The sequence below is a fragment of the Durio zibethinus genome, chromosome 18, assembly GCF_047325235.1.
Source record: "Durio zibethinus cultivar Kanyao isolate XHJ-2024 chromosome 18, ASM4732523v1, whole genome shotgun sequence".
Taxonomy (NCBI): domain Eukaryota; kingdom Viridiplantae; phylum Streptophyta; class Magnoliopsida; order Malvales; family Malvaceae; genus Durio; species Durio zibethinus.
In genome coordinates, this window is record NC_143179.1 from 18,464,123 (window position 1) to 18,482,987 (window position 18,865).

An 18,865-nucleotide genomic window follows, 5' to 3' on the forward strand; every position below is an offset into this window, starting at 1 on the left:
TTATTAAATGCCCAGGTAGCCATCCAGTAAATGCTACTACAATAATACCAACAAGCTACCTAATAGCCTCCATAGAACTCATTTAAGGGAAAACTCTATTTCTTCTTTTTGAGAATCACCACAAAACCCTACCTAACATGAAAAAGGCTACCCCCAACCCATTCAAGATAGTACTTGCCCTAATGACCTCACCACATAAACTAAACCTCCACCAACCTTAACTCAAAAAATGAACTAGTTGCAAGGTGGTTACCTTATCAAGGAACTTGTTGACCTCAAAAAGAAAAGAATAAATACCTCTAGTGTTTAGAAGATGACCATAACCTTGTCACCCCTTCATTAGATAGGTCGATATCCCTACTTCTCTCAAACTTCTTAAAAAACATATAATGGGGCCACTGATTTAAAAGATCACTTGGATCATTTTTAGACTTTTATGGACTTATATAGTACCTCAAACACGGTAAAATGTAAAGTTTTCCCCATAACTTTGTGAGAAAAAGCCCATACTTGGTTATGCTTCATGGCCCCAACAACCGCTGATAGTTTTGACACATTAAGTAAGTAGTTTTTGGCTCATTTTTTAATAATAAGGCTGCGATACGTTCCTCTATGAGTTTACTGGCCCTAAAGTAAAAGCCTAATGAGACTTTACAACAATATTTGAAAAGATTCAATGCAGCCACCTTGGAAATTAAAAACTTCAACATAAAGTGGGCTATCCAGGCTTTCACTTCTGAGGTTAGGTATGATCACTTCAGGTATTCTTTGATAAATAACAAACTTGAGCAGCTATATAAGCTCTACGAGAGAGCTTAAAAGTTTATTGAAACTGTGGAACTTAGAGTAATAAATAGAATTGAGAGGCATGAATAAAGCCCTAAATGTCTATAAGGTGATAGTAAACAAACAAAAACCTCCAGCTAGTGGTTCTATGACAATTGCCAATCCCATAACTAGTCATAGAGAAGAGACTGGTAAAACAACACCAACTAAAGCTCCTAACCATAACCTAATCACTACCAAACTTCAAATCGAGCCTTTAATGCCATCACCTAATGGCTTGCCCAAATAGCTAACTAAAAATCTAGCCAAGCGAGGTCCAACCCCAGATAATCAGATGATTAACCTTCACAAAAAGATATTGTAACTACCACTCGACTAGAAGAGACTTCATGGAGGTGATAGTAGATAAACAAAAACCTCCAGCCAGTGGTTCTATGACAATTGCTAATCTCATAACTAGTCATAGAGAAGAGACTGGTAAAACAACACCAACTAAAGCTCCTAGCCATAACCTAAACACTACCAAACTTCAAATTGAGCCTTTAATGCCATCACCTAATGGCTTGCCCAAATAGCTAACTAAAGATCTAGCCAAGCGAGGTCCAACCCTAGATAATCAGATGATTAACCTTCACAAAAAAACATTGTAACTACCACTCGACTAGAAAAGACTTCATGGACGAGTGCATATCTTTCTAAATAAAGATTGAAAGATTAGAGGGCCAAAGTAACAGCTAACCTACTTGTCATGATGAGTATCATAATAACCAATCACCACATCGACTAAGAGACATACCCACTCTTCAATAAAGTAAAAACTCTTTTGGCTAAAAAGATGACGCTCGTTAGGTGAAGGTAATTGGCAAACGTCTTGTCTAAGAGATAATCCACATCATTGTGGGAGTAATAAAAGACTAGGCCAATGGTAAGTCAAAGTGTAAAACCCATTTGTATAGTGTTATGGCCATTGACGTAGCATCTACGAAGCATATAATAAAGGATTGATGGGTGAAATTCTTAAAACATAACACAGATATCCTGGTTGACAATGGCAACAATCTTACAGTAGCATTGACGACCATTACCAACTTTTAAGTATAAAGAATCCTAGTGGATAATGGAAATGTAATTGACCTTATACAGTACCAGACATTCAAGTAGATGGGCTTTTTAGACAAGTGACCTAAGGTCATCAGGGCCTATGTTTGATTTTGTAAACCAACCTATCACTGTGAAAAGATCTATCACCCTACTAAAGACCATAAGAGATGGCAAGCATGCGTTCACAACTGTGGCAAATTTTTTAATGGTGGATTACCCTCAGCATACAATGTTATCTTTGACATGCTACTAATGGAAAAAGCATAAATGGTGACAGATATTTATTGCCTAAAAGGCAAGTTCCACACACCTACAAGGGTTAAATTTATTAGAACCAATCAAGTAATAGCCCGTCAATACCATTTGTTATTTCTACAACTAATGCAGAAGGAAGACTCAATAGTTGGCATAACACTTCCACCAATAGAGCAACTTGAAACACAATCCACCCCATCACCCTCGGTACACCTCATTAATCCTGCCTTGTCCCAAACCCTCAGCTTTGATAGCTCAGACATTCGTGATGAAATCAGGGAATCCAAGGCTTATTTTATCAAGTAAATAGTGTCAATCTAGCTAGACCTTCCTAATCTAGAGTTAATTACCTAAATGAGTTCATTATTAGACCCCAAAGTAAGAAAAACACTATACTAATTCTTGCAGCGTAATACATATGTCTTTGCTTGGTATGCATTTGACATTACAAGTATAAATGAGCATGTTATCACTTATTAGCTTAATATAAACCTAATCACCAATCCAATAAAACAAAAAAAAGTGTTTTACTCTCAAGTGAATATAAATAATTAAGGAAAAGTTGATAAATTGCTGGCGATAGGATATATCAGGAAGATGAAATACCAAAAGTGGTTCGCCAACGTTGTTATGATGAAAAAGGTAAATGAGAAATGGTGAATGTGAATAGACTTTACAAACTTAAACAAGGCATGCCCCAAGGACAATTTTCTTTTACCTTCAATTGATTGGTTGGTTGACTCCTCTACAAGTCACAAGTATTTGAGTCTTATGGATGTATTTTTAGGATATAATTAGATCAATTTGGCCAGTTCTAACTAGGAGAAAACATAATTTATAACTAAAAATGATCTATTTTGTTACATGTCATGCCATTCGGATTTAAGAACGCATGAATCATTTACTATAAGTTGGTTAATAGATTTTTAAAAAATAGATAAGGTGATCTTTAGAAGTGTATGTAGATAACATGCTAGTAAAAAGCTTTTTCCTAGAACAGTATGTACAAAACTGAGTAAAAGCTTTCTTTATCTTATGTCAATGCAATAAAAAGTTAAACTCTTCTAAATGTACCTTCAGTGTGAAGGTAGGTAAGTTTCTTGGGTTTATGGTTTTTAATAGAGGCATTGACGCAAACCCTGAAAAGGTAATGGCTATCCTAGATATGAATCACATACGGACAACTAAAGAGATATAGAGATTAATAGGATAACTAGCAACCCTTAACAGATTCATATCTAAGTTGGTCAAAAAATGCTTGCCATTTTTCAAAGTCTTTTAAAGTGCTATTAAGTTTAATTAGGTTGTTCAGTGTTAAAAATGCTTGAAGAGCTAAAGCAATACCTTTAATCACCCCTTTACTCGTTAGCCTTATATCTAGTAAACCCCTAGATGTCTTTTGGTAGCATCAAATGAAACAATGGTAGTAGTGTTCTTCAAAAAGAAAGTGGAAATCATATCTCAAAATATAATCCTAGTATGGCATTATAGAATAGAGATGTTAACTACACATGACTGAAAAAAATTACCTTTATATTAGTAATAACTGCTTGCTGATTAAGATAATACTTTCAAGCTCACGCCATTATTATACTAACGAACCAACCCCTTAAAGATATTTTACATAAAATATTCACTTTTGGTAGAATGATTAAATAAAATGTTAAGCTCAGTGAGTTTCACATTGAGGACAAGCCTAGAAAGGCTATCAAAGCCGAAGCCCTTGCATATTTTCTTGTTAAATGTTTGTTTATGCTTGAAGTTGAGGTCTCATCAAAACACGATGAAAACCCTTAACTTCAATCGTCATAACTAAAAAAGATAAAAGAGACATATAAGCCAATAAAGATTTTTAACCCACCATTCATATCATTCAACACCCTCAATATCAGTCTTTCTATCAGAGCAAACTTAGATGTTGTATGTCGATGGTTCCTCAAGAAAAGATAGCTTAGGCATAGATTTTATTATTGAGCCCTTATGGATAAGAGTGGTAATATGACCTATCTTTTGGTTTCTCTATCTCTAACAATGCAACTAAGTATGAAGCACTAGCTATAGGGGTAGAGTTGGCACCTAAATTGAATGCAAAAGATCTAATTGTGTACACAAACTCACAGCTAGTCACCTGCTAAGTGAATAACGAATATAAAGTTAAAGATCCTATGCTTGCCAAGTAGCATGCTATCATCTGCCAACTCAACCATTCTTTTCAAAAATTTTGACCCTTAAACAAGTCCTTCATACCAACAACACCAAGGTTGACTTGTTGTCCAATTTGGTAACTTTCATTGAGATAAAAAAGTGTAGGAAAATCCTGTTAGAATATCTTACAAGCCCCTTTGGTCTTCGACATAAGAGAAAAAGACATTTAGATGACCCCTATTAAAGCTTACATTAGAGGGGAGTACCTTTCCAACCTTACAAAAAGTAAGAAAGTTTAGAAGATAACAATTCAATTTGCACTATTGAAAGATACCTCTACAATAAAGCTTTCTACACCCCCTTCTCATGTGTCTATCACCATCTAAGGTAGAGTATATCCTAAGTGAAATTCATGACTGGGTGTGTAGTCACCATTTAGATAGGTAAGCACTTGCATAAAAGGCACTACAATATGGTTATTATTGGCCCACCAAGAAAAAAGATGCAATTGAATTGGTTAAGAAGTGTAACAAGTGTAAGAGGTTTAACAAAGTCTATTGGCAACCAGCGAAAACATCCAACCATATTTTTAACCCATGGCCATTCGTATAATGGGGCATTGACATCTTAGGTCCATTCCTTATGGCGATTGTTTAGAAAAAGCTCATGACTGTAGCTTATGATTACTTTACCAAATGGGTAGAGGTAAAACTTATAGCCATCATTATTATTAAGATAGTGAAAAACCTTATGTGAAAATACATAATGTGTAGATTTGATCTTTCTCATGCCATTGTGGTAGATAATAAGACATAATTTCAAGCTGACAAGCCGAAGTTATTTTATAAAAATTTTAAGATAACTTTCATACACAGGTCTATGGCCCATCCTCAAACCAATGACCAAATAAAACTTATGAATTAGAAGATTTTAATTGTCTTGAAAAAGAAGCTTAATGAAGCAAAAGGGACTTAGGTGAAAAAGGCCCTCTGTATATATTGTTCGATCAAGACTACAATGTTGGTATTTACCTTTTAAGCCGAATCATATTTTTGCTAAGATGTTATTATATTTGTAGTATTTTGATATTTGATATCTTATAAAAGTCATATTTTTTTTATCATTGAGGTTGTGCACATATATTTTAATGTTAATGTTTATATGATAAAGTCCTTAGAATATAAATAAAGCTTTGCAAGAGAATTATAATGAGATTATAATTATGATATCATCATTGTATAAAAGTTATATGTTTCAAAATTATTTCTAGTCGATGCTTTATCAATAAGAAAACAGTGACAAAAGCTGTTAAGACTAACACATAATTATGCTTTTGCTTATGAAACAAGCAATCGATCTCATAGGTTAAAATTTAGATAAACTTGAGCTAGCATGTAAATGTTTGTTATAAAAATAAATTCAACATGACTCAATATGATAATACCATATGGTAGTTCATATAGTGTTTATAACTATATTCTTATGTGATGGTTGTATAAGTGATCCTTTGATTTTAGATTACTTATGATCTTATGTGATAAATGTTATACCTCAACCTTACTTATGGTTCTAACCAAGAATGCTCTAGTCCAGTATTATTGGGTATAACATGAGGCATATGAAGATGCATGAAATAATCAACATGAGATTTATCACCTTATGTAATCAAAAGAGTATCTCAACTAGTCTTGATTGAATTAACTTGAGAAATCTTTAATCAAAGTGAAATAAGGCTTAGAATTGTTCTAAAACTTATTTGTGAGTTAATGTCAAGGACCTAACGTGGTTGAACAAGATTGAGCAAACACTAGGTCATACTTAATGTTCAAATCGAGATGTTATGTGATGAAATGATATTAATTATACACTAAGACCATTCACGGATAGGTTGTCAAGCCATATTAACTTTTCTTGAGTAATTGTGGGTCATAGCAATGAAACTAGCATTGATCATGATCTATAAACATAAGATTGGCTAATTGGAGAATTGGTGATGAAGATAAAAAGTTTGTTTCATCTATAGTTGAATACTAAAGCTTACAATACATCAATTTATTGTCAACATGCTAAAGAACCTAATGGTTACACATAATAGGACAATTATGAAATATTAACATTAAGACAAATTAAGTTGGACTTAATTTGATTTTGGTATGACCAAAAATAGATAAGATAAACATAAGAGAAAAAAGTTCCCCTTGTTTGGTATATTAGGCTAACATAGGGTTAATTATGAAAATTTACATTCTAATCATTAAACCTAATATGGCTACATGCTTCCCTTATAAAAGGAACATCAAAGCCACCCCTTCTTGTAACTGACTAAGTATCTAGAGAAGAAACAAGAAAAAAACTAAAAGAAAGAAGTTTCTCTCAAAACAATATAAGAGATCTTGTAAACACTTACTAGCTAAAGTGTGGTTTTGAGTTCTCCTAAACCTTAGAGAAAGTTCTTTCACAAGAGTTCTTGTGGATCACCATTAGAGGTTGAACACTTTGGTAGCTTCTTAGTTTGGAATCCATTTGGAAGGTTACCAAATTGAACTAAGAGATTTTCAGCATTTATGGTAATATCCTTAGCCAAAACTATGCATGTTTGTATATATATGTTGTTTATATAATCTTATTGATTAATCTTGACTTTAGAGAATTAAAATTTTTAAAATTTTGTTGCTTTAACTCTATATAATGATGCATAATTCCTTTTAAGTGGTGTAAGAGCCTTGTCAATATAGATTATATAAATTATAAGTTTGTTTGGTTGTTCATGATATCAAACATGTTTTAATTACAATTTATTGTTGTGATGTAAAGGTTAGAAAATTATTTTTTATTTTTATGATTGGATTCTTTTATAATATCAAAGAATGATGTCTTAGAATGATTGGGTTTGAATTTTATGATTTTATGGATATCGTTTACATGCTCAATAAATTTTTTGTTTGCAATTTATCTATTTCAAGAAAATTCTGCTGTAATGATTTTACAAAACTTGTTTCTCACTTTAGGGATATTATTTAGCTACAAAATTTAACATATGGAAATAGAAATATTTATGATTATTGTGTAAAAATTTCAAAATTTTTGGAATTGATTTGGTCATTCAAAAGTTAATGACAAATTCAGCCCATAAATCTGTCAATAGCGGCTGGGCATGTAAAATATGTGTATGATACATGGTTGCCCTAATATGATTGTGGTAATTGATTTTCTTAATACAATTGGTATTCTTAAAAGTTAAGAGACTTCAAAAACTTGTTCACTAAGATTTTAATAAAAATCTACTTGGTAATCAATATTGAAAATTTTAGGAAACTTGTTCACCAAGGTTTTAAGATTTGTTTTCTTAATCACCAAGTTTAGTAGATTATTTTTATAAAAGTCAAAGTAATTGTCACTTGTGATTCAAGAATCATGACCAATATAGTTTAGAACTCTTGGATGGTGGCTAGTAGGGGAGGTATAGCAAAAGATGGCTGAAACTATATAGTTTCCATGAAAACTACCTTAGCTGCAACTTGATTTCCTTCTTGGATGGGTTTTCGGCCAAGCCCTAGATTGGTGCTATTTCTTATTAAATTTGGATTCCTAAATAGTTTAGGTTTGAGAAATAAGATTTTATATAAAATCCAAATTGAATTGTACTTTCAAAATTGTTTAGAATTTCAAGAAACTATTTGACTACAACACCTAGTTGGATTAGGAAAATCCCAATGAATGTAATTTGACTTGATTTTAATTGATTGACATTCCTAAATGGTTTATAGTGATGTCAACTATGTTACATTAAAATTCAAGTAAAATTATAATTCTTTAATCTTTTTTAAGGAAATTATGATTGCAAATTACATGTTTATAAGATAACATTTAGACATATTTAAACATGCTAGCTAAACATATCTATGCCTTGTATCACATTGAGTTGGATTAATGATTGATATATGATAGTTATATTGATTTAAAGAATAGATGTACAAGATTATGAAATTGAACCAAACATGTTGATTGTTGTAATATGCATGTTAATTATGAGATAAATACCATATACGCTATATTGATTTATTATTATACATGCTAGAATTTATATGTGATAAATGCCATGTATAATTATAAGATGCATGACAAGATTACATGTATTCGATATATGATGAATTCTTATGCATGCTTGAGGAGATCTATGATGAATAAAAAATTTTTTATGAAAAATATTAAGTCTTGATATCTTTTATTCACATCAACAACTGAACTTTTTACTAATGGGGCTTGTTGAGACAAAACTTAAGGCATTCATTATTCAAAATAAGGTTGTGTTATCTTTAATGGATTTTACTTAACTATCATTATCTTATGGTTAATGGTGAGTACAAATTCACTGAACATGACCTGATATAAGAATATTACATGGTAGTTCACATAGTGTCTCTAGCTATATTCTTATGTGAAGGTTGTATAAGTAATCTTTTGACTTGAGATTATTTATGATCTTATATGATAAATGTTATACCTTGACTTTATTTATAGTTTTAACCAAGAATACTTCAGCTAAGTATTGTTGGGTATAACATGAAGCATATGAAAATGCATGAAGTAATCAAGATAGGATTCATCACATTGTGTGATCAAAAGAGTATCTTAACTAGTTTTGATTGAATTAACTTGAGAAATCTTTGGCCAAAGTAAAATAAGAGTTTAAAATTATTCTAAAGCTTATTTATGAGTTAATGTTAAGGATAAGACTTAACATGGTTAAACAAGATTTAGTAGACACTAAACTATACTCAATATTTAAATAAAGATACTACGAAATGAAAGGATATTAATTATACATTAAGACACCATATTGAGTTTTCTTTAGCAATTGGGTATCATGGCAATGAAGCTAGCTTTGGTCATGATTTATAAATATAAGTTGGCAAATTGGAGAATTAGTGATGAAGATAAAAAGATTGTTTCATCCATAACTAAATATTAAAGCTTACGATGCTTGTGTTTATTGCTAACATGCTAAAGAACCTAATGGGTCACACACAATAGGACAATTATGAAAGATTAAAATTGGAATAAATTAAGTTGAACTTAATTTGATTTTGGTATAACTAAAAATAGAGAAAATAAGAAAAAAGAAAGGAAGAGTTTCCCTTGCTTGATACATTTGGCTAACATAAGGTTAATTATAGAAATTTATATTTCAAGCATTAAATTTAATGTGACCAAATGCTTCATTTATAAAAGAAACATCATTTTTCCCCCTCTTGTAACTAAAAAAGTATCTAGGAAAGAAATAAGAAAAAAAACTAAGAGCAAGTAGTTTCACTTAAAAAGATACAAGAGGTTTTGTAAACACTTACTAGCTAGAGTATGGCTTGAAGTTCTACCACATCTTAGAGAAGGTTTTTTTCATAAGAGTTCATGTGGATCATCATTAGAGGCTGAATAATTGGGTAGCTTCTTGCCTTGAAAAAGGTCACCAAATTGAACCAAGGAATTTTCAATATTCAAGGTAACACCCTTAGCCGAAACTATGCATGCATGTATATATATATTTGTATAATCTTGTTGATTGATCTTAACTTTAGAAAATTAAAATTTTTAAAATTAGGCTACTTTAACTTTGTATAGATGTATAATTCCCTTCATATTAACCACTTAGCAATAGTAAAAATGCCATTCACATTGACTTATGGGACAGAGGCAATGATACTCACCAAAATGGGTGTAAACACACTTTAAACATCACACTTCAAATTCGAACAGAATTAAAAATCTTTAAGAGCCAACATAGATTTGTTATAATGAACCTGAGACTTAGCTAAGGTCAAAATGCCTGCCAGGGCCCATTAGGTCATTAGATACTACAACTCTCAAATCAAGCACAAGCATTTTAAAATAGGCAACTTGGTACATATAAATTATAAAGCTAGTAAGCTAGTTGGGGAAAGGAAGAAGCTATCACTAAACTGAGAGAGACCATACAAAATCTTTGCTATCATTAGATTTAAGGCATACAAGCTAAAAGATATAAGGACAATCTTATAATAAGGACATAGAACACCATTCACTTGAAGAAGTGCTACATTTAACAAAAGCCCATTACCACATCTTTTAGATTTATGAAGTATTCTTTTCTCCATTTTCACCCTAAAATCACATAAGAGAAAGAGAGTAGTTAAAGGCAAAGGCAATAGGTGTTTCCTATGTTTACACTCCAATATCCAAATCAGAGATCAGGATAAAAAAAGGTCAGAATGAAAAAGAAATGGGTAAATGGAAGAAAAAATAAAATAAGATAGATGTACTCGAATGGCTTTATTTATAGGAGAAATGTGAGGGGTCTGTGAGGCAGAATAGTGACATAGCCAAGCTGACATGGAACTATTCATGTCAGATTGACATGACATGTCAGCTTGACCCAAAAGTCAAAAATATCTCTGGCTGTCTGCTAATAACCACTAATGAGAAAAAAGACCAATTTATCCTATGGACCCAAAAATACCTATAACAATTAACCTCATAAAATTGATGGGTGTAGCAATGCAATTAGGCTAAATTAGGCTAAGGCAAACACAATTTATTTCATGTCATGCAACTGTGTTAGTGTCTAAAATTGACTAGTGTAGGTTTTATAAACCATTGTATGACAATTAGAAGATATTATATAACCTTTAGCCTCAAACCAATACATATTAATAAAAAAAGAAAATTTGTCTTTAAATCTTACGGGTAAGCTTGATGATCTATGAGAAGCAAAAATATTAAAGCAAAAAATGTATTGAAAATTGGCCACAATAATAAAAAAAAAAAACAATGTTTGATTAATCATCAATTTTATGCTCTCGTGAGGATTAAAGCACACAAATCTTGATTGATTTTGCAGATGGTGTGGAAAGCAATTAATCAACAAGGATATCTTCTCTTCTCAATAAATTTTATGCATTTATCAATTATAGTCGGAAATTCGTGAACAATCTTATTGATCTTATCCAAAACTAATGTGCTTGCATTCATCAATGACAAACTGTCGAATATAGTCATTTGAAATTTTACGTAGAATACATAGGGGTCAGAATTTTTTATTTTTACAAATAAGTAGCAATTTTTTTTTTTATTTATCTTATTTAAGTTTTTGACTTTGAATATTTTTAATTAAAAGAATTTATTGACAAAATCATATTTTTAGAATTTATTAAAATTTATTATCGAAAAATTTCATAAAATTATTATATTTCATTTTATTATTAATTCATCATTCAATAAACAAAATTCTTTTATTTCAACTATTAAAATTTGTAACAGAATGATTGAGCAAAAATACAAATAGAAATAGAATAAAGAGACCAGAGAGAATTTTAGACAAGTAGAAAGTAGGAATAGAGTCTTTTCATTCATACTCAATCATTTCCACTACGTAGCTGATATAGCCAGCTCAATAGATGAATTTCGAAGCTTTTATTCCTAATTACAAGGATATGCTAAATAAAACAACTAATTATCATCATCTTGACTGCTGCTTTAACAAATTTACTACTAATCATTGGCTAGCTGAAACTCAGCTAAACCGTTAGTACTGTCTAGTAGTTACTAGACTTCTCTAGGTGGCAGTGGTTCAGCATGATTCTCAGATTCCATTCGTTACTTCATGGCCTCCTCCCTTCTGTTATGAACCTTAGCTGCCAACTTGACCTTTTTACCCTTTGACTCCATTCTACCATCATACGCGTCCCGTGATATCATTACATTGCCACCCCTTTGAGAAGATCCTTTTCCCCAAAGGTCAAAAGATGGAAACTATGAATTAAGAACTGAGAAATCTTCCCATGTAGCATTCTCAGGTCCTAAGTTAGACCATATCGCTGATTGCCTCGTTGTTTTTCTTTACCATTCTCTTATCAATCATAGCAGTAGGATAAACTAAGGTCTGACCATGTTCTCCAACCTCGGTGGGGCTATACTAGAAACAACTTGAGCGCCAATCTTTTTCTTTAAGAGACTAACATGAAACACAGGATGCAACTTTGAATTATCCGGTAAATGCAATTTTGAATTATCCGGTAAATGCAATTTATAGGCCACCTTACCAATTTTGGCAATTATAGGATAAGGTCCATAGAAACTGGAAGTAAGTTTCAAGTTCTTCCTCAATGCCAAAGATGTTTGTTTTAATGGTTGCAGCTTTAAATAAACCTCAACACCAATATGAAATTTCCTTTCAATCCTATTTTTGTTAGCATAGAACTTCATTCAATGTTGAGCCTTCTCTAACTGATCAATTGAAAGCTTACTCAGTTTCTGTCCTTCAGCAACTCTTCAACTGTAAAAACCTTAGCCTTACTACTAGCATCCCAAGAAAACCCAGGGGGTTGATAACCATACAAAGCTTGAAAGGGGGTCATTTTAAAAGCTGAGTGGTAGCTGGTATTATACCACTAATCAGCTAAAAGCAGCCACTGTGACCATGTTTAGGTCATAGAAAACACATGCATTGCAAGTACTGTTCCAAACACTGATTCAATCTTTTTGATTGTCCATTTTTCTCAAGGTGGTAGGTGGTGTAAGCTGTACATTTGTTCCCAACGGCTTCATCAGCTCTTACCATACTGCACAGGTGAAAATCTTATCCCCGACAGAAATAATGGCTCTGGGGGTACCATGGAGCTTGTGTATCTAGTTTAAGTAGAGCTTAGCTATATCTAATGCATTATATGGATGAGACAACGGTAGAAAATGTGCATACTTGGTCATAGGAAATGTGCACACTTGGTCATTTTATCAATGATGACCATAATACAATTAAATTTGTTAAGAGAGTGGTAAACCTTCTATGAAAGCCATAGCAATTACCTCCCAAATCTAACTTGGAACAGGAATTTGTTGTTGAAGGTCCGAATAAACTGCATGATCATTTTTATTCCTTTGGCAAACTTCACATTACTGTACATACTCTTGCACTTCTTGCATCATTTTAGGCCGTAAAAATACAACTTGAGCCTATAGTAAGTGAGCTGTATTCCAGAATGACCTCCTTGAGGTAAGTCTTGAAGTGTCTACAGCACTTGATATTTTAAGGTTCCATGACTTCCTAGGTATACTCTCCCTTTAAATCTAAGTATTCCATTGGCAAAAGTATAGTGAAGATCATCAGTAGGATTGACTGACAATGCTATAATCTTCTGTTGGGCAAATTCATCTCCTTCATAGCTTTAGCCTACCTCAGCAACCCATTTTGGAATAATGGTGGTAGAGTTCAAGCTCAATAACTTCCCTTCCTCTTGATGCTGCCTGGATAAAGCATCTGCCACTACATTCGTTTTTCCCTTCCAATACTGAATCGAGTAATTAAACCCCAATAACTTAGTTAAACCCCTTTTTTGAATAGTTGTAGTTAACTTCTGCTTAAGCAAATATTTCAAGGCTTCATGGTCGATTTTATGACAAATGACCCTCCATCAAAGTAATGCCTCCATTTAGCTACTGCCATCAATATTGCCAAGTACTTCTCATAAATTGATAATTCAACATGTTTAGATCCCAAAGCCTTAAATAAACAATGGGTCTTCCCCCTTATGACAATACTGCTCTTATGCCCTTAGAACTAGCATCTGTTCCAAAGAGAATGGTTTGGAGAAGTTTGGCAAGGCTAAGACTGGAGCTGTACTCATAACTTCTTTGAGTTGCTGAAAGGCTATAGTTGCTTGAGAAGTCCACACAAGTTGTCCTTTTTCAGCATATCTGTTAAAGGTTACTGATCACCCCATAGCCTTTAATAAATTTTTTATAGTATCCAGTGAGTCCAAGAAAACCCCTCAAAGACTTCAGATTCCTTGGTAAAGGCCAATTCATCATGGCTTCCACCTTGGAAGGATCAGTTGCCACTCTTTGAGCTGAAATGATACGTCTCAAGTATTCCACCTGTCTTTGGCCAAAGAAACACTTGCTTTTCTTGGCAAACAATTGATTAGATCTCAATATTTCAAAAACAAGTTGCCAATTAAAACATGTGTTTCTAAGGTGCTGCTATAAACAAGAATATCATCGAAAAAGACTAATACGAACTTTCTTAAATAAGGAGAAAATACCTTGTTCATCAAGGATTGGAAGGTGGCTAGTACATTGGTCAATCCGAAAGGCATCACCTTGAACTCATAGTGTCCATGGTGAGTTTTAAAGGCTGTTTTGTATACATCTTCAGTCTTTACTCTGATCTGCCAATATCCAGACCTTAAATCAATCTTGGAAAAGAATCTGGCCCCTTTCAGCTCATCCAAGAGGTCTTCAACAGCAGGAATGGGAAACTTGTCCTTAATGGTCATTGCATTAAGCTACCTGTAGTCAACACGTAACTGTCAGGAACCATCTTTCTTGTTGACTAGAAATCAAGGCGATACAAAAGGACTTTTGCTTATTTGAATGATGGATAAGGATAGCATCTCAATAATTTGCTTTTCTACTTCTGCCTTTTGATAGTGGGAAAATCTATAGGGCCTCAGGTTGACAGGTTGTGATCCAACTTTGAGTGGTATGCTGTGATCTTGAGATCTTTGTAGAGGTAGATTAGTTGGTTCTTCAAAGATGTCAGAATAGGCATTGAGCAATTCCTACAGCTCTAGTGGGGTGTCATTCCCTGCACCACCTATGCTCAACATGTAGAGCTTTCCTATTACATTAGGATCCTTCCCTACCATCTTCTTTAACTTCTTTCCAAAGATGAGTTTAATATTAGCCTGACTTTCTTTTCCTTTAAAAATGACTTGTTGGCCATCCTTTCGGAAGGTAATAGACAATTCATTAAAGTCAAACATTAGAAGGCTATACCTTTTCATCTAGTCTATTCCCAGAACAATGTCATTTCCTTCCATTGGCAAAACCCTCAAATCATGGGTGAAGTTATGTCCCTGCATAACCTAAGTTAGCTCCTTGCATTTGATAGCACTATAAAGTTTTTCACCATTGGCCATTGTGATAGCTAAAGGGCAAGTCTTCTCCATCTCTATTCCAGTAGCCCATTTTGAGGTTATAAAACTATGGGTGCCACCACTGTCAATAAGGACATTTCGAGGTTTTCCCTTGATGGTGCTTTCTATTCTGATAGTACTATGCCCTACACTGCCAGTGAAAGCATTAATAGAAATTTGTAAGTCTCAAGTGTCATCCTGCTCCTCATTCACTTCCTGTTCACCAGTGTTATCCCCACTGTCATTAGTTTCCTCCTCCAGCTCATATGCAGTGAGAGCATTAAGTTGCTTAAACTTACAAGTATGGCCTGGACTAAACCTTTCTCCACATTTAAAGCAGAGATTTTGGGCTCTCCTTTGTTCCATGAGTAGTTGTCTACTAGGCATAGGTGGATTGGTTGATGTTAGTTTAAATAGCTGTCGTGTTTAGGTGTTTACTAGTTTTGGATAGGGTCCAAGGTTAAGGTTGGACGTTGGTTTAGTGTTAGTTTTGTATGTTTTGCTCTCATACTCCAAAGATAACTCATGCAACTTGGCTTGCCTATAAGTAGCCATGAGAGTAGTGGGTGCATTAGCTTTGACTTTAGGATTCAAGTCCTTTTTGAGCCCACTTACAAAGCTGGATATGAAATAATCTTTGCATTGTAACATGTAGGGTTTAAGTTCTTCAAACCTCTTTTGGTTATCCTCCACACTAGTTTTCTGAGTTAATTTATTAAACTCTTCAATAACATCAGAATAAGCCCTCTCACAAGATCTTTGGCATAAATCATTGGCAAACTTAGGCCAGGTCACAATATTTTTCTGCATAATGTAGCCGTCAACCATGTTTCTGCCTTACCAACCAAATACATGGTAGCGATTTCTAATTTCCGATGGTCAAAGATAGAAAAAAGTGCAAAATACTTTTGGCATTTCTTAATCCATCATCTTGGATTGCTTCCATCAAAGATTGGTAGCTCAATCTTTGGTCTAGGTGAAAAGTCATTTATAGCATTTGCAAAGTGGTTCACAGCAGTAAAGTCATTACTGTTAAGTTGCTCTGTATTAGCCCGACAGTAGCTACTATCAAAGATTTAAATTATAATTACGATCGTATTTTTAATCACGTCATGTTTATTTATTTCGATTTAAATATAACAAAAATTCTTACGATTATTACGATTATTACAGCCGTTAATTTTTTAAAATTTTATAAATTTATTATAAAATAAAATAATTATAATTATAATAATAAAAAATATTATTTATTAATTTTAAAATAATTTATAATATTTCATATCTTTTATTTACTTGATAAAAAAATTATTTATAATATTTTTGAGATTATAATAAAGTAATATAAAGTTAATAATATAATTTCCTTCATCATAAACACGTTTTGAACATCTAACATGAAATTATAAAAAAAAAAAATATTTTTTCAATTACAATTCAAAATTTTCTCATAAATTAATTGTCTCTAGAACAATAAAAATTTTCAATCCATTTTCCTAAATCAAAATTTCCCATTAAAACAATAAAATCTCAACCCCTTTCCCCAGGCCCAACAAGACCTTCACCCAATTCCCAACCCACCTAGTCACCCACAATCCACACAGGTTGCACTTTTACTTTCTCCCATCTTCCCCTTGCCCATCAGCCCCTCACTCCACTCATCTTTTTTTTTTTTTTTTTTTCTCAACTCTTTTTTTTTCTCTCCATGTTCTCTCTCATCATGTCTCAAACTCAAAAGCAAAAACCTCCGATTCAAGCAAGAAGCTCGCCGTCTACTTCTCATCTCATCCTCTCCTAATCGATAGTTTAACCTCCAAGTTCAGGGACTAGCATTCAGCAAGTCAAGTAGCTTGCCACCCCCTGCTCCTAGCTGCAGAACCATGGATGGCCGGACAAATACTCAAGAACGGAATGTTCAAGAGAAACAAAATCACCAAAAAAAGGCAATATATGCAGCTTCAAAATTCAAATCAATAAATTTTATTATGTTGGTTGATGTTGATTGAGATTGAAATTCTAAATTTGGTTGTGTGAGTTTTTTTGTTTTTTTGTTTTTGGGTTTCTTTGGGATTAATTTTGAACAAACGAAATCAAAAATTTTTCTTGCCATTTTTGGATGAAAAACAGAGTAGTGAGAATAACGGGAATAACGGGCCAATATTTCTGCTATTCTCCGTTATTCCGTTTTGCAATGGTCGATTGCGACTGCTAAGATTGAGATTGAAATTCTCACTCATTTTTTCTTCAATATCGATAGCGATAGGTGGCGCAACCCGAAATAGGGGCTACTATATTGCTATGCCACCGCTATTTAAAACCCTGGTGCCTACTACTGGTTTCAAATTGATTTTTAGGTAATAACCCAAGTTCATTGGACTTGTAAATGTATTTACCTTGACTATCTACTATTGTAATTTCAACAGGAAGCTTACCTTCTTTCTTGAGCAGGGATATTAGAGAAGGTTAGTTGCTCTAGGTATTAGTAACAATTTCTGACTCAGGTTTGGCTTGAGTGGCTCCTTTTGGATTAAGCAGGTCAAGGACTTGATTGATATACTTTTGATTCTCAGCAAGTTGTGCTTCAATGCCTTTTCTCTGCTCCTCCTACCGCCTCGGTACAACCTTATCAGCACCCTTTATTGACTCCAGTTGTTCTTACAAAGCTTGGACCTGTTCATGGAGGATCTTCAATCTAGTACCTTCTATCATAGATGGCTGTTTCTTGTGCTTCCTCAGTGTGTGAGTGGATCTAATTTGCTCTGATACCAACTTGTAACAGAATGGTTGAGCAAAAATGGAAATAGAAATAGAACAAGGAGACCAGAGAGAATTTTAGAGAAGTAGAAAGTATGAATAAAGTATTTTTCATTCATAATCAATCATTTCCAGTACATAGCTGATATAGCCAGCTCAATAGATGAATTTCGGAGCTTCTATTTCCTACTTACAGGGATCTGCTGAATAAAAACAACTAACTATTATTATCTTGACTACTGCATTAACAAATTTACAACTAATCATTGGCTAGCTGACAACTCAACTAAACCGTTAATACCGTCTAGTAGTTGTTAGCCTTCTCCAGGTGGCAGTGCTTCAGCATTTTTCTCGAATTCTACTCATTTCTTCATGCCCACCTCCCTTCTTTTACGAACCTTAGCTGCCAACTTGACCTTCTTACCCTTTGATTCCATTCTGCCATCATACTCGTCCCGTGATATCATCACAAAGACAAAATAAATAAAAGTAATAAATTAAAATTATACTTCACAACAAATTAAAAAAAATTCTTTTATTTTTTGTACTTTTTATCCTATAACTTGAAATTTAATTAAAAATATAAAAAAGAGCTAAAAATTTACCCTAAAACAATAGAAAAACCTCAACTGAATTAATAGTACAATGGATAAAGCCTAATGCATAATAATTTGTATAATATTTTTTAACCTTTCGACTCTAAATTCTCTCCTTTTGTTAGTTTTTAGGACGAAGACTAGCTTCCTCATCTTGGCAGTTCGGTCACATGCCGTGGGATTCATAAGTCAGGCCAAATAGAACAATTGTCAAGGTGCTTTTGAGATGGAAAAATTAAGTGAATAAAGAAATTTAGTTGAGAGAGTGAAAAACGATTTAAT

The 18,865-nt window shown here is 33.2% G+C and overlaps 1 long non-coding RNA gene across 1 annotated transcript; it reads left to right on the top strand.

Moving 5' to 3' along the window:
* The first annotated feature begins 16,625 nt into the window (after window positions 1-16,625).
* LOC149513807 (uncharacterized) lies at window positions 16,626-18,112 on the top strand. The gene is made up of 2 exons (XR_016329953.1): window positions 16,626-17,176; window positions 17,657-18,112. It is a non-coding gene; the product is annotated as an uncharacterized LOC149513807 (long non-coding RNA).
* The last annotated feature ends 753 nt before the right edge of the window (window positions 18,113-18,865 follow it).